The sequence below is a fragment of the Protopterus annectens genome, chromosome 5.part0 (assembly GCF_019279795.1).
Source record: "Protopterus annectens isolate FY-2018-M chromosome 5.part0, PAN1.0, whole genome shotgun sequence".
In the NCBI taxonomy this organism is placed as follows: Eukaryota; Metazoa; Chordata; order Ceratodontiformes; family Protopteridae; genus Protopterus; species Protopterus annectens.
In genome coordinates, this window is record NC_056735.1 from 1,352,528,385 (window position 1) to 1,352,545,544 (window position 17,160).

Here is a 17,160-nt window from a genome sequence, read left to right on the forward strand (position 1 = left end):
AGAGACCTCAAGGTAAAGGCCGCTGAACTTAGGGTGCGCTTGCCGTACCGATCCATGCTCCTAGACTCCTTATTAGGAGGATGGACGGACGTAGAAGCCTCTGCTACATCCTGCTGTGTAGCAGATGCCACCACCATAGCATCCACAGCCACACCTTTCGTAAGGAACTCTCTATCTGGGGGTGCTGAAAGAAATTTGTTTGGACGAGCGGGCACCGGTTCCACAGAGTCCGGGTGTTCACACACCCTTCGACAGATCAAATCCAAGAGCTCGACGAAGGCCCGAGACACCCAGGAGGTGGAAGGCTGAGCCCGAAGGCCTTCAGGAACACCGACTCATCAGCAGAGGGAGGTTTGGACTGCCAGCCACCTCGTTGTTTTAGGGCTTCCAGGATGTCTGCAAAGGAGACATCATCCGAGGACGACTTGGGGGACCCCTCTGCATCATCGAGATCGGTGTCAGATGTCAAAGACTCATCAGGAGTCAACGTGCTTCCTCTTGCACGTTTTCTTCCTGGGAGGTTCTTCGAAGAGGCTTCAGAAGGACCTCCAGGAGGGAGAAACCCCAGCGGGGTAACCTGAGGCCCAGGGGCTCCGCTGTCTGCTGACAGGGGAACTGCCAACGACCCAGTCTCCAAATGTAGGGAAGGAGCTGGGGAAACTGTGGAGGTAGCCAATGAAGATTTGGCTAGAGCAATCCTCATAGCCCTGAAGGCGGGACCACCAGAATCCTGGGAAGGTCCCCCCTCCATGGCCACGACAGTGGACGGTACTCCCGCCGACGCACCAAGAGGGAGACTTGGGACCGAAGGTATCAATCCCGAAGCCTCCCCCCCAGGGCCGAAGGAAGAAGTCCGTGCACTGAACTCCGACCCAGGAGCCGGAGTTGGAGCAAGGGTCGGGCCTGACCCTAACACCTCCACTGGTTCCGCCAACACCTGCTCCAACGGTGCCGAAGCTGTTGGAGGAGGAAGTACAGTAAGGGAGTGGACCATCGGCTCTGAAGCCAAATGGGCTGGAGCCGAAACCATCTTTTGGAACACCGGAGACTGGAAAAGTCGAAGGAGTACCCTGTCGATGTCCGAATCAGACATCCTGGAAGATCTCGAGGATACCGATCGGGCCCGAACCGATTTCTCCATCGGCTCTGAAGGGCTCGGGGACCGGCTCCGAAAGGACTCCACAATTATCGGCTCCGAGGAAACCTTCAAGGAAATTTCCCTCGGCGCCGATAAGGACTTCGGCTCCGAGGGGGAAGTGTCTGAGCCGATGACCCTTATCGGCTCCAATATCAGTGGAGCCGATGAGGGTGACCCGCCTCTCGATGCTCCAGACCTCGGCTCCGAAACCAGAGGGGTCGAGGCTGGAGGCATCGAGGCAGACCGCTCCGACCTCAGCTCCGAAGTCCGTGGAGCCGATGGAGAAGTCTGCTTACCTTTTTTAGCCGTCGGTTCCGAATGACTGGTCGGAGCCGGCGCTTTCCTCTTAGAAGGAGACGGAGAGGAAGATAAAGCCTCCTCGAAAGAAGGCTTGATTAATCCTTTAAGGATTAATTTGTTTTTCCTCTCCTGGAGGACTCGGGAGGAAAATGCATGGCATACACTGCACGATTCCTGGAGATGTTTGGCACCAAGACAATAGGCATACGAGTGGTCGTCCGTTATGGACATTTTGAACCCACACCTCGTGCACTTTTTAAACCCGGAGGGTTTATGTTCCTTAGACATAGTTGAGCAGAAAAAAAGACCACAACAGTAAACTGTAAAACAGTTTTAAGACACAGGTACAAATAAGTATGCTCGTACTCAGAATATTTTAAACTGAAAAACTTTTTTTTTTTTTTTTTTTTTTTTTTTACACAGAAAAAGAAAAGGGAAGAAAACAAGGAGGGTCAAGACCCTCTAACTCAAACGGGTACTTGACCCACACACAACCACTAAAGTAGTTAGTACAGGGGAAGGCCCCTCTAACTTAAACGGAACCTTCTCTGACAGGAAAAATAAAGCAAAATTCAATAAAACAACAAGAGACACACTCGTACACAAAAAATAGCCGTTAAAACAGCTTTTGGGTTGAAAAGAGAGAACTACTGACAGGAAAAGAGACTATTAATATAGTACTTAGCCCAGCCAATGTTGAGACCACGTCCAAGCTCTGTAAGCGGCAAACGAGATCTGGGGGATTAGTGGTGGTGCATCCTGGGATAAAGATAGCTCAGCCAATTAGAGGCCTCGCTCTATAGCATAAGCGTGCCGAGTCGGAGCCGAGGGATCGGCTCCGAGCCCATCAGTCAGAATGTAGGCGAGATAGGATCACATAACATCTACCAGTTATGCACAAATCTGAGCCTTTCCTTTTAGGTTACGGATGTAACTAAAGTATGCCTTACGGTTGTCCTTAGTTGAGGAAGCTAATTTGGATTCATAGTTGGCTTCAGAGGACTTCACAAGGAGTCTTATTTGTTTGTTTAAGATGAAGCGAGAGTGTTTCCAGTTTTGGGCTCGTTCCTTCTTACTCTTAAAGAGCAACTTCTTCCTCTTACTGTAAGGCCTATTATTGGCAGTTGTCTACCAGACAGGTTTGCTCTTCCTTGTGGAGCTTGTCTTGGTCCTATCAGGTATGGCCAAGTCAGTGCAGTTGCTCAGGTGTTTGTATAAAGCATTTGTGTAGAATTCGGCATAGTTGCCAGTTCCATCTGAGGGAGGAGGTGCAGTGAAGCTATTTATACCATCCCGTAAGAGATTATTACCTGCTTTGGAGAAGTTTTTAGTTTAGTTTGTGCTATGGGGGGGGGTCAGGTGTGACACTAAGTTCGAATGAGACTGATCAATGGTCAGATCTCACCAGGTAAGACCTCACAGTGGGGGTGCTACAGTGCCCCCTCATACTGGTAAGCACCAGCTCCAGGATGTTGGCACCCCTTGTGGGAGTGTCAACTAGCTGGTCCAGGGCGTTAGAGTTAATGAAGTCGAGGAACCTTTGGGCAAGTGAGTTTTTGCATGAGTAATTTTCCCAGTCAATAGATGGGTAGTTAAAGTCACCCAAAACCATGGTGTTTGGATCTATCTTGATAGACTCAAGTAGATCCAAATAGCCAGAGTGGGTGTCCTGATTTATGGAGGGGTCCTGTAGCTGGCAGGGACTTGAATAGCTGTCCTACCAACAATCAATTGCACCTGAAGTATCTCCAGGGAATCAAGCTGTCTAACCAGTCTAGAGGTGTACTTATCTTAAATGAACATTGACACACTGCTTCCTTTAGTTTTCATGCATTCAGTTTGTGGTCTGAATGTGTGGAAGGAGGTGTAGCCCAATATGGCTGGGATGCTCTCTACAGCCTTGAACCAGGACTCCGTGACTGTACAAATGTCAATGTCTTCCAAGGTGAGGACTGCTTCCAGTGAATGCAGTTTCTTTTTAAGACTCCCAGCATTTAGCAGTAAAACCCTGAGGTTGTTCTTAGATGGAGTTCTTACATCAGGAATTTTGCCCTAGAGACACTGCCTAAAAAAGGCACTATGCGGTGGCAACAGCCTTGGCCAGTAGCCGAAATCCCAGGGGTGACAGATGAAGATCATCTCCGGCAAAGCATCGAGGTCTGTCGATCATGTCATCCCAGGCCAACAGATACTGTATCCCCTTGGAATGACATCAGAAACTAAGCCAATTATTGAGGTCAATCATTTTCTGTTTGTATTGAGGCATCATCCTAGGTGGCCCATTAATGAATTAAAATAGATCTTTCTTCTTATTATTTATGAAATAAGACCTATAAACATCAGTCTCATAATGGGCAATGTAATATTAGTTTTTTACTTCTATAACTATAGAAAATGGCAGTTAAGTTTGGACATAAGTTTTGTATATATATATATATATATATATATATATATATTTTTTTTTTTTATGTTTTCTTATTTTACTTTTTCTGGAATTGTATTGTAATACCATGAGCTGGTCACTGCATTGGAGCTCTTGTTGGTACCAGTTAAACAAGCTCCACCTTGTCTTAAATACTAGCACTTATATACAAAATTAAATTATTTTAATTTAGTTCATTGTCAAAGATGATCTCTTGTGGTAAGAATTGAAATGACACATTGACACATGTCTGGATTCAATGAGATTTATTATTCATTAGTGAAATCACTGACGTATATTTAATATTAATTTTATATATCTCATTAATCTGCTATTAGATTTTATATATACAGGTATGCTTATTTATATTGAGATCATATCAATTTTATATATCTATAATTCTATGTACTTGTATATTTACATTTATATTTACATACATTTTATGTCACAATATTAGTTACATATGGTTTCAACTTCATGCAATTATATGTTAGTCAGCCACTCATAGAAGATTATACAAGCGACTAGCTGTTAGTCAGCACGACTCTTCGTGTTCATTTTATATTTTATATTTTATATTTTACATTTTTATTTTCATGTTATACCCTCATGTTCATTTCACTCAGGTTTCCAATGCACTGATGTATTGTGAATTAGCGTGACGTTTTCAGCATGACGTGAATGGTATTTTAGATTAGCAGCCTAAATTAATATGAATTAATAGTAGTTAATGTAGATGAACATCCACAGATAGTCTCTTCGAGACTTCCCAGAATTACACTCCTTTACATGGAGAACCTCACTATATTAACAGCCAATGGTTCGTATGAATTACGTATTTGGATTATGCCGTGCTGGCCGCTATAGAATGCATGGATAAAATGAATGAACAACTAGTCATATTTTTCTTTTCTTTCTTCTTTTGTGAAGAACAACTTTATTAACAGCTAGTGATCAGTATGAAATGTGCACTTAGACTGTTTTTGTGCTGGCCGCTATAAGTTGAATGGACAAAATAAATATGCATTAACTTAGTTTTTCAGTTTTTTACTTGAAACTGCAAGATATGGATGCACTAGGCTGTGCGGAAGCACTAGGCTGTGTAATATTATCTACAACTTTACAATACGAGCAGGATTTATTGTAAATTGATGAATCAATTATCAATTTAATCTAGTTCAATTCAATTTAATTTAATTAGATTGGTCAAATTGATGTTTGTTTTTTATTGGTTGACACTTGCTATATAAGAAATGTTTTATTGTTGTTTAAATAGATCTGATGAAGCGTGCACAGCGCACGCGAAAGCGCTTATCCTTTTTACCTTATTTCATGTGTTATTTGGAATAAAAGACAGAATTTTACTCTAACTTCTCGTGGTGTATCCTTGAAGTTTTATCTTGATCAATGACATCAGAAACTAAGCCAATTATTGAGGTCAATCATTTTCTGTTTGTATTGAGGCATCATCCTAGGTGAATGTAAAATGCTGCTTAAGGCTAGGGACACACTAGCCTGGGACACATAGCCCGAGAGCTCAATCATGTCTCTCTTCATATAGCCCAGAGAAGTACATCTCAAGTTGTTCACACTAACATGGACTGTGACAGAGTCATAACAATACCTGGTATTGACAGACTTGACTGCATGTGTGATATGGCGGATCCTGGCACATGACTGACAGCGAATTTCTCCTTATCCAGCCTGGTGAGAGGGACATCTGTGTGTGTCACGTTGGAATCACTTATAACTAATATGTTTGGTTTTGTGTTTGCCTTAAGGGCTTGACAGGTGAGACACTGGTGTGTGAGCTATTATCTGTATTGTGTTCTGCAGAGGAAGTATCATGTGTAGCATGTTTGTGTTCGTGAGGTCCCTGGTGTTTAGGTATGTTTATGGTGAGAACTTCCACATATGTAATTATGTGGGATGTGGGTTTGGGTGGGGTAGGAGGTGAGATGTGCATGCTGATGACCCACTCATTGTCATATGTACAGACTGGCGTGTGAGACAGCATGAATTCAAGGTTCTTAATGTAGCTGCATCTCTCACATGTCGAGTTTGTGTGGTCTAGGAGTAGAGGATTGTTGGTGAACATGAGACAGTTACTACACTGCCTCAGGATGCCCATGTTGACCAAGCTGGCTGGAGAAACTGTAGGAAATTGTGCATCCATAGTGTTGGGTAAATTTATATGGTCAGAAAGAGATGTTGCACTTAGGAATGGCTACTGGGTGATAGGTGTGTTGGAACTTCTGAGGCTAGGCTTAGTGTTCTACCTGACAGTAGAGCTGAGTTGCAAAAAAAACATCTGGAGGACCACAAGCAAAGTGGTAAGTGAAAATTGAATAAGCAAAATGTTTGCAACTATAACTACCAATGGTAATTACGACTACTCAGAAGTGCACAATGGTGTGCTACACGCAAGAAGCTCAGACACGTAGATTATATAAAACAAGAAATAACCCTTTTAACTCAAACTAGCAAATAAGGATGCACTCTCTAAGCTCTAGTCCAATCACCCTTGATTAAATGGGCCCCAGACAGCAGTCTCCTCCCCCAAGGGTGCAGAAAGGCCTTCTCCAACAAAGATGGCTTAAATTTGATGCTCAAAACAGACGCAGAAACAGCAGGCCTGGAACTGGGCTATGTTACAGCCGAACTAGTACAGTATGCAGTAAAATGTGGCCAAAAACAGTTCCGACAATTCAAACAGACAGTAGAATTGACATGCTAATTAAGAGTGCAGTATAAGAACAGAAACATCCAGTTACAGTTAGTTGGAAGCAACAGCTGCCTCACATAACAACCAAATGATGTATTCTTGTTACACAGGCAAGTCAAAAAGTTAAAAAACAAGTGATTTTTTTTCGTCTTGGAACCAAAATCATAGAACTCTCTGACAGTATAGCAACTATAAACAAGTTGAACCAATTTTAACTTCAACCCTTACACCAGGAGAGAGAGAGAGAGCTGCAAACACCTCCACATTTAACATGACTACAACCAAGCAATTTATTTACTCATTCATTTATTTATTTATTTTTACTAATCCTGCCAAAAGACCAAAAGGAAAGTGAGGCATTTGGTGTCTTACTGTCGTTATCAGGTTTTCTCCACCCAACATATGAAATTCATGCTGATATAATATGGCTTGCTTAGTACCTTCCTTGCTGATATTGGCTGTAGATTACCAGTTATGGCTTCTTTTAACTTACTACAAGAATACCCTGTTTAGTTTAACACTTGGCTATGCTGTGTGTTTTTTTTTATTCGGATGCCCCAGTGCCAGTGCCCATATTCCACACTGCTATTAGATTCTACTCTACCTCAGTTTGTTCGTACATTCAGTTGTCAAGCTTGCAGCTTCCTTGGCTTGGAAAAGCAATTACAGGAAGCTTGGCTACTGTAGCTACATACTCATATACTTTCTTTATATGCATATAGGTGTCACACTTAGATCTGGATGATTTGATATGAAAAATAAGAGATTTCTGTACTCAGATTTGTTTTAATGACTAGGACTGTTTCTGAGATCTACGTAATACCTCTTTTTTTCTGTTGTATGGCTTCCTATCATTGTTATTCTACCACATTTGAATTTACCACTATATATATGTGCCTTAACTGTATGCTTTCATGAATGCTGAAAATAATTATAGAACTGATTAAAGACATCCACAGCAGACTTATTTGGATCATTATAGGAGGAAGCAGAGAGATCCTAGGCTTGTTGATAGAACTTCTAAGATACCGCCATACTTAGGTTTTGTCTATCTGGATAGTAAAACTCCAACATAAGGATTGTTACCATATACAACACTAACATATAATCAGTCTATTTTCCATTCTACTGTCTTTAGACCAGACAGTGGCTTAAATTGGTTATTCTAGATAAGCTCACTTTCCCTGTTAACATACATTTTATAAATGAAATTAAAAGAAAGAAATAAAAGATTGTAAATGGAAATGAGAAAGTATTATTTGACAAAGGAGACTAGAGAACTCAGGAGGGTATAAATCTTTAAATGTGCATGGCATGGATGAACTAAGTAGAAACAAAATGAAGAAACAGCTGGAATGTACCAGTAGTGACATAAAGGCAATGTAGACAGATTGGTTGATTTCTCATGGGACAAATGTAACTCAAGACAAAAATTAAATGGCGGTAGTTGCAATGTGCTGTTAGCAGCACAGAATCACACTCAACACAATGATTGACTTTTTTTCTCCTGTCAACATAATGTAGGAAGTATGAAAAAGATGAAGAGCAATTTATGGGAAAGAACATTAAGCTATCAAACAAACTAACACAAGAGAGAGAGAGAGAAAACATTAATTCATAGGAAAATGTCCTGTTTCAGTACTTGAGGTTTGCTTATTTAAAACATGTTTCCAAACCAATCAATGGCAATTAGCAATTTTAATCAAAATCAGAATGCGGTAGACCAGGTGCTTCAGGTTTATATCCAGAGTTTGTGAATGCCAGTGGATCCTTCTATCCTCACCCCATCATTAATCACTCTCCTGTCATAGGACAATTGCACTTATCAAGAAAGCTGGAGATGTCAACCCTCTGCTTAAGTACAGCAATGAGTCTGCTGGTTCTTATTTGTGCCCCATTTCTCTATAATGTGTCCATGGAAAGATTCTTGAGAAAATAATCTGAAATCACTGGTCTATGTATAGGTTCATAGGTAGATACTAGGCTATTAGGTCTAGGGTCTATATAAGCCTAGCCAAAAAGGTACCCTGGCTTTCGTCACCCAAGAAAATTATTTTCCTCTGCCCCTGTTGAGCAGAGTCACAGAAGTGATCCCTGGGGTGAATTTCCTATTTCAGTTCCAATCATCAAGATTTTTTGAAGATTGCTAATAAGGAGCTCTGTTTGACATAGCTAGGTAGTCTGTTCCAGAGTATGCGAAGTCTCTGGGACAGGAATCTCTCTCTCCAGCATGTTCTGTTTATTGTGGTGACAAGGTTTAGGTCCCTAGAGCGTGTAGCTTGGAGGGAGTGGGATTTCTTTAAGTGTAGCATGTCCAACAGCTCTGGGTTTGACATAGCTCTGTATGTTAGGCAGAGATCGCCTCTGAGTAGGTGATATGCGATGGAGTAAAGCTGGAGTTTTTTGAGATGGTCTGCATAGGGCATCTGTTTGAGGCCAGTAATCCTCTTTGTGAGGTATTTCTATGGCTTTCCGGTTGTTGTACATGTCTTGTGAGGTACATACCAAAAGGGGCATTGTACTCTATAATGGGTCTAATGAGTGATGAGTAGAGGGGAACAATGACCTCTTTTTTTCTGGATGCGAAACCTTTTGTGACTAGGTGAACCACGTAGAAGGATTTCCTGACCACTGTGACGATGTGATTATCAAAAGACAGACTACTGTCCACCTGTGTCCCAAGGTCTCATCACACTTTCAGCGTTATGTAGACTACCACTTATGTGGTAGTTCATGGGTACAGAGTTTTTACCAAAGGGGATGACAATATACTTTTGGCATTGAGCTTCAGGCCATGGCTTTGACACAGGCATCTGTCTCAGTGAGGCCCTTTTGTAGTATGCCCACATCGTTAGGAGTTTCGATTACGGCTCCTACTTTGCAGTCATCTGCAATCTTTGTTAGCCAAAGACCTTCTGTATTAGCCTGTACTTCAGAGAAGTAGATACCAAACAGGAGAGGACCCAGGACTGAACCCTGTGGTACTCCACTTGTCACTGGTCTGAAGTTGGATTTGGAGTCTGCTACTTTCACAGTGTGGGTTCTGTCCATGAACCAGTTGGCAACCCATCTTGTGACATAGGGATTTATACCTAGTGTAGTGAGCTTATCTATAATTCTAGAGTGGGGGATGGTGTCAAAAGCCTTGGCAAGATCTAGAGAAGCTGTGTGAACCACCTTACCCTCATCTATGGCTTTGGTGACTTCTTCAAAGAAGTCAATCAGGTTTAGGAGACGTGATCTGCCTTTTACAAACCCGACTGGGTAGGGTCCAGAGTTTGGAGATTACCAATGTCTTTGTTTATGCATTCCATGATGATACAATCTATGGCCTTGCAGACCAGGCTCGTCAGGCTAATGGGGCAGTAGTTCCTGGTGTCCGTCATGGCTCCCCCTTTGTGGAGTGGGATAACCGTTGCGGTGCACCATTCAGTGGGCACAAAGCCTGAGGTGAGGCTATGATTGAACATGGTACTTAGGTAGGGTGCCAGTTCATTCTGTAGTTGATGTAGAACGCAGCCTGGGACATTGTCAGGTCCCATGGATGCTGTGTTCTTGGCTTTGGAGAGTGTGTTTTTTACCTGTGCAGCCATGGTTACAGGAACTTTGCATTCTTCTGGTATAGAGATGGGCCCTCTAGGGGGTGAGAGGGGGGTAAAGTTAGCACTGAACCTATCTGCCAGGATGTTGGCAATATTAGTTGGTTCTGTATATTTAGTGCTATTGTGCTGTAACTCAGAGCAGATCTGAGTGTTGCCATTGAGATTTTTGACATAGCAATAGAATGCTTTGTGGTTGTCTTTAGAGTCTGTGGCAATTTTTTTTGTAACTAGCTTTGGAGGATTTTATGAGGGATCTCAGCTTCTTACTGAGGTTGACCAGGAAGTTCCTCCAGTCATGGGATTTTACTCTTTTTTGCAACAGTTTCTTTCTTCTGTTGTAGAGTTTGTTTATGGCAGAGGACCACCATATTGGCTTCCTTTATTTGGAGGATAGTATCTTAGTTCTATTAGGGATAGCATGATCCATGCATTTTTGTAGGATTCAGCAGTCGTACCTCTATTGTCCGTCTGCATGGGTGTCATGAAGTTTGCCACTTCTGTCTTAAGAAGTGTGATGTTGGCTTTGGAGAAGTTTTTTACTGTGGTTTCCCTAATTGGGGGTGGGGGCTGGATGTGGATGTCTAGGGTGATTAGCTTGTAGTCGGATCTGACCAACGAGGAATTGACCTTTGGTGCCCATGTTGGTAATGACCAGGTCTAGGATATTGCTGCCCCTGATGGGGGTGTGAATAAATTTATCCAAGGTGTTGGAATTTATGAATTCCAGAAAATGTTGAGCAAAAGAGTTGGTACATGAGTAGTTTTCCCAGTTAATGGTGGGGCAGTTGAAATCGACCATTATTAGGGTGTTGGGTTGTACCTTAATACTTTCCAGTGTATCAAGAAATGAGAAGTGGGAATCCTGGCGCATGGTGGGGGGGTCTGTAGCAAGCTACAATTTGGACTGCGGTCTTGCCCAGAGTTAGTTGCACTTGGGATAATCTCGGATGCATTATGCTGTGCAACTAGCCTTGAGGTGTGGATATCCTTAATGAATACGGACACGCCTCCACCTTTAGTGCTTCATTCCAGGTTAGGTGGCCGAAAGTTGTGGTATGAATTATAGCCTGGTAATGCAGGGGTGCTCCCTGGAGCTTTGAACCAGGTCTCTGTCACTGCACAGATGTCGATGTTCTCCATTTTAAGGAGTGTTTCGAGTGAGTGCATTTTGAGGTTTAGACTTCTAGCATTGAGTAGCATTACCCTCAGACTTTGCTTGCTTGTACCTGGTACAATGGTGAATTTGTCATTTGAACCTTTTCTAAAAAAGGCACTATAGGGGTGGCAAGAGCCTTAGCCAGTATCCAGAATCCCAAGGGCGACAAGTGCAGGCCATCTCTGGCAAAGCATTGTGGTCTGTCGATCATGTCGTCCCAGGCAGACAAATATTGGATCCCCTCAGAATGACACCAGAAGCTTAGCCAATTGTTGAAGTCAATCATTTTGTCCTTGTACTGTGGTATCATTCTGGGTGATGGCAGGATGCTACTCTGGGCCCGGGTTATATCTGCCTGAGCTACAAGATCGGAGAGCTCCTCCATGTCTCTTTTCATGTAGTCCAGGGAGGTACGTCTCAGGTCATTCACACCAACATGGACAATGACAGTGTCATATTTGTACTTGTGGAGTGACCTGAGTACGTGCGTTATGTTGCAGATCCTGGCACCTGACAGGCAGCTGACAGTAACGTTCTCCTTGTTTAGCCTGGTGAGTGGAACATCAGTGTGCCTGATTATAGAGTCACCTATGACTAGAGTGTTGGGTACGTTGTTATGCCTTATGTGCTGTGGTTGAGTGGCACACTGAGTTTGTGGGCTATGTGTCATTTGGGTTGTGTTGGGGGGGGGGGTGGAGTTTGCTTGCGTTTCTGCTTTGGCGGTCCCTGATGCTTGGGCAGGTTTTTATTGAGAGCCTCCGTGAATGTAGGTGCGAGTTCTGAGTTTCTATGTGTGTGTTTTGGTGGTGTAGGTTTTGAGGGACTATGTGATGAGTGTGGTGTGGTGCAAGTGTTTACCTTCTCCTCTTGACTGTCTAATCCAGTCTTGGGTAAAGAGAGCTTTGCTTCCAGTTTGGCTATATAAGTGCATCTCTCACAGGTTGTAGTGTTGGGTGGTAGGAGGAGAGGGTTGTCTGTGTACATGAGGCAATTGCTGCATTGCCCCAAGATGCCCAGATTCATCAGGTAGACAGGAGAAATCACCAGAAACTGACCCTTAGACATGCCTGGATAGGTGCTTATTTATTAAATACTAAAAACTGCTTTCCTCTAGACAAGTGAGGAAAGTTGAGTGCTGTAGTAATTTGCAGCTTATTGTGCTTATGAGTTCTGAACAAGTGCTGAGTTCAAAGAAACAAATGCCTTTTCACTATTCGGTGACAACAAGCAATGACTCCACAGTAGTCAGAGAACAGTTAAAGATCTCTTTTTGTTAATGATCTTGAACTACAATTACATGGATAAAGGAATGCATGCTACATCTATTTTCTCTTACTTAAGTAAAGCCTCTGGTTGTCTCTAGTAGTTTATTTGTTTTGGGCAGGCAAATGGGATAGACCATTGAAAATAATTTTCAACCACGATCTAGTCAGAGAAGAAAAAATATCATAAATATACCCAAGAACATAAAAATGGTGCAAACAGTATTATGTTATAATAATATGTAGATAAGTAAAAATCATAGATTGCGAAATGGAAAAAAAGGAATGTTAAAGAAGGGGAAATAGGAGGCTATGAGAAAAGGAGCAATGAATGAGAACACTAAGTACAGCAGGAAGAACTGTACACAACTGAAACTTACTACAACTAGTCACGGAAATCCAATCAAGGATCCGAGATAGTTTGAAAAGCACCATTAGCTTAAGGTGAGCAGAGGTTTTACGTGATGCTACAAAGTCCTTTGTACCTTGGTGTGGATGAGAGCTGCAGTGTTAACACTGTCTCACTGCTAAGAAGATTCAAAGCTTGCATCTGTGAGCAGGAGTGGCTTTGCAAGTTTTGAGTGTAGTGTAATTAAAGGCTTGGCCTCCACGTATTGGAGTCTTAAGATAAAGGGTACAACAGTCAGCCTGACTAGAGTACTGGGATTCAGTCTTACGACACTTAAGGACAGTGCTCCATATGTAGAAATTTTAGCTGAATGTTAACAGAATGACAAAGGATTTATGCTTCACTGAGAAATAGTTTGCTTAAGACAAGCTGATGCAATTGTGTTCTTTGTACAGAAAATAACCATAAAATTGGCATTTCTTATTGAGTGTTATGTAGAGCTTAATGGTTAAAACTGGCTTGTACTAAGACAAAGAAAAATTATAGTGAAAGAAGGAATTTCATTGCATGTACAACCTTTTACTGCAACAGTTTTCACACAGCCTTAGGAACTGAACAAATGTAGCAGTTGAAGATAAATTCTCCCTGCGTTACTGCCCTCTTATGGGTAAAAACTGTAGGGGGGGGGGTTCCCACAGAAGATTTTTGTGGCACAGCAAACAGAATTGTCACCCTCACAGCAAGAGCTTCCCCGATTCGATTCTCAGCTGGGGTGCCTTCTGTACGGTGCCTGCATGTCCTCCCTGTGTTTGCATAGACTTCCTCCAAGTGCTCTGTTTTCCTCTCATATTCCAAAGACATGCAGTAGGAGGAATGGACACTCTAAACTGGCCATAAGTGTGATAGTATGGAATGTAGAAGAACTACCATGGCAAGGCTAGCCACCCAGCAGTGTAAACCTTGGCTCTAGATGATGTCACTGTTGAAGTGACACCCCAACCCAATGTGTAAAAATTGGGGAAAATGGGACTGTGGGTGGATGATTTTTTTATTCCCCATTTACACTGACACCATCCATCAAAAAGACAGCAGCTGCAAAGTGTTGCTTTGTGCTGGTTGTCTGGCTATCTTTAGAGCTGGCCAGTTAAAAAACAAGAAGTCACCTGCAAAAATGGTCATAAAATCATTTCCCAATGACTCACAAAGAATTCAAAGAAACAATTTTGAAAACAAATAACATGCTTATTGAGATCTTTGCTAAAAGAAATGAGACAGTAATTTCTCCAATGGAGACAGCCTGTATTTGTCATACAAAAAGGCTGGTGTTCTTCTAGATCTATGTTTCACACAGAACATTCACAAAATAAATGGCAAGTAATTTACAATGCTTGGTGCTTGCGGTTGGTTATAGTATTTCTAAGTGTCTTGCACAAGAAGCTAGAAGAATTCTTGATAGTGGTCCCCTCACACATAAATTATTACCTTGTTCTACAACTAGCAAATTCTTAAAAAAAAAAAACAAAGATTATTTTGAAGAGAATGCCACTGTTTTTCACTACAGAAAACAGACAGCCTTCCCACAACATTACGAATTTATTCTTCAGTGTACAATCTGTTGCTTATTAACTACTGTTCATTTTTCTCAAATATTTTTTTTTGCATTTCATTATAGTAGCAAGTCCTCTACTACAAGAACCTGAAACTCAATACCCGACTCTCCCTTGCATATAAAATTGTGTTACTGAGGTGAAAAAACATGAACACACTATGGGCCTGTTAAAGACTGTACTGCAACAACCTTAAAAACTCGTACATCTTCAAACAGTTTACAGCGTGGTCTGGTTGAATACTGCTCTGGATATAAGCTTGCTTTGTAACCTTTTCCTGTTTATAAATGCTAACACTGTTTGTCTGTCAAATACAGAACTTGCCTTTTTGTCAATGGAGATGGCATTCATATGATATTTAGTCATTAGGACAGCAACAGATTGTTTAGTTGCATTGTTTCCACCCTAATATTTCTTTATTGGTACTCTAAAATCTAACCTAGCCTTTGTTATAACACTGAGACTACTTTGATATTAAACCAGCATTCACCATAATATTGTTTGGCAAGCAATATTTCATATTAGTGTTATCTATGCAAAATCTTCTTTAACTGTCTAATATCTCATTGTTTTAACACCTTGTGCTATTGCTTAATTTTGCTGTAACCAAATCATGGCTAAACAGGGGCCGGTGTAGTCCAGTCCACCAGTATGCTTTAATATAAACATACATTGATAAATAAATACATTTATTTATTTACAATGTTTGTCAATAATACTGAAGGGAAAATATTACATGTAAGCTGGTTAGAAAACAGCCAATGTTCTTCCACCTAAAACCAGACGTCTAAAGTGAACGCATTGCTCATATCATAATACTGGATCAGAGCCCTCAGCATTTTTGTAGTAGTTAAACATTATTTAGTCGCAGCTTTGTGAGAATAATGCAAACATAGATACACCAAAACATAAAATATATCCTGCAAGATCTATGTAAACAACTATGAATCCTTTACTTAAACCACAAACACATCTACCAACTAATATATGCACTCACTTCAAATGCTGTATTGTAACAATAAGCTTGGACAGACCTCTCAACTTCTTAGTGCATAAAATCTGGACAAAGCCTAAATAAAAAAATGGGGGACAATGGCCCAAAGATATGTGCAGATTTTAAGTGTTGCTCTTATAAACCTGGAAAGTTGTTAGAATAACATGATTTATGTTATCACGCATTTTTCTGAAGGATATGAAGTGTGAAACTCTAATTCCTGTCCTGTCATAATTTAGTGATTCAATCATCAGTCTTCAGTGTTTTGCTAAAATGCACAAATTGTATGAGAAACTGACCAAAGCCATTTGGAAAGAAATCTGGATAGTCTGCGAAAATCTGGACAGTTGAGAGGTAGAACAGTGCAGTGTGTACGATGACACTAAATGAGACCACATATTTTATTTGGAAAGAAACTGAAACATGCTCTTTTAGCCACAAGAAGAGTGCCACTGTGGCGATTAAGCGAGTAGAACAATCTGTATGTCATTTTACTCGCATAAAAACAGCCCACATAAAATATGAAAAAGTAAAAATCTGCACATGAAGTGCATACACAGTGCTTTCTGTTCCCAACAATGAGTTATGCAGACATCCACAGTATTAAATAACTGAGTGCACATAACTCTTCAAGTAGCTACTTTACTCATTCAGAAATTGCGATTGCTCTAAATGCCGAGCGTTTTGACTGTTTGAACATTCCGGTATACAAAAGAAAGGAAGGAACGGCAGCAGCTCTGGATTCAAATATGTGAACGTGGGGAATACACAGCGCAATAACCTCATAGTCTACAGACAGAAACGTGCCCCACAAAATTGCACAACCTGTCTAGCGTATCCCCATGCATTTAATTATGAAAAATATAATGCACTTCAGGAACCATCTTTTTATGTCTAACCCTTTTATTGTACATATCTATTTACTGAGCAGCTACGCATATCATTTTTACCTTTACCACCACTGCATATATACAGCGTTAATAAAAAGATGGACTTTCAGCAAAGTAAGGGTTCTGACGTTTTCATTCAAAATATTACTTATAAGCAAACATGACCAATAATCCAATGTTAAAGCATGACAATAAAACACACGCGCCTTCTGCAAGATAATGATTGCTTTAATAAAATGCATTACGATGCTTACATTCGCTGAGTTACGTTAAGCTATCACTTTTCATATCACCAAACCATTTATTGGTGTTGCTACTGCAAGACAATGATGCAGAAACTTTGCTTTGTACGTTCGAAAGATCATAATGTTACATACGAAACATAAACATGTCATATTTTTATTCTACAATTTGACAGCATGCGTTCACATTGTTTCTTCACGTAATACAATAAAACCAGCATGAAAATCTTGAACCTTCATGACACTTTTTAAAAGAAAAAATGAAGTAGAAGAATGAAACACATTATGCCATACCTTATGTGGGATATCCATTCACAAAAATATAGAACAGCTGTTTTATGGAACCAACCAAACATAAGTGATGTGCTATATTTTTCTTAATCCTCTGCCTTTGCAATCACAGCTTATCCACTGGGTTGACACAACATTGCACAATAAATGCAGCAGAGTTTCCTTTGGTTTTTAACAATGAC

The 17,160-nt window shown here is 41.1% G+C and overlaps 1 protein-coding gene across 3 annotated transcripts in view; it reads right to left on the bottom strand.

The window, feature by feature from the left end:
* The window catches only part of RAB30 (RAB30, member RAS oncogene family), a 994,958-nt gene extending 977,799 nt beyond the window's left edge, over window positions 1-17,159 (bottom strand). For all 3 annotated transcript variants that reach the window (XM_044071149.1, XM_044071148.1, XM_044071147.1), the window contains exon 1: window positions 16,982-17,159. The gene's annotated coding sequence lies outside the window, so the exon portion shown is untranslated. The remainder of the gene's footprint in view (window positions 1-16,981) is intronic.
* Between the last annotated feature and the right edge of the window lies 1 nt (window position 17,160).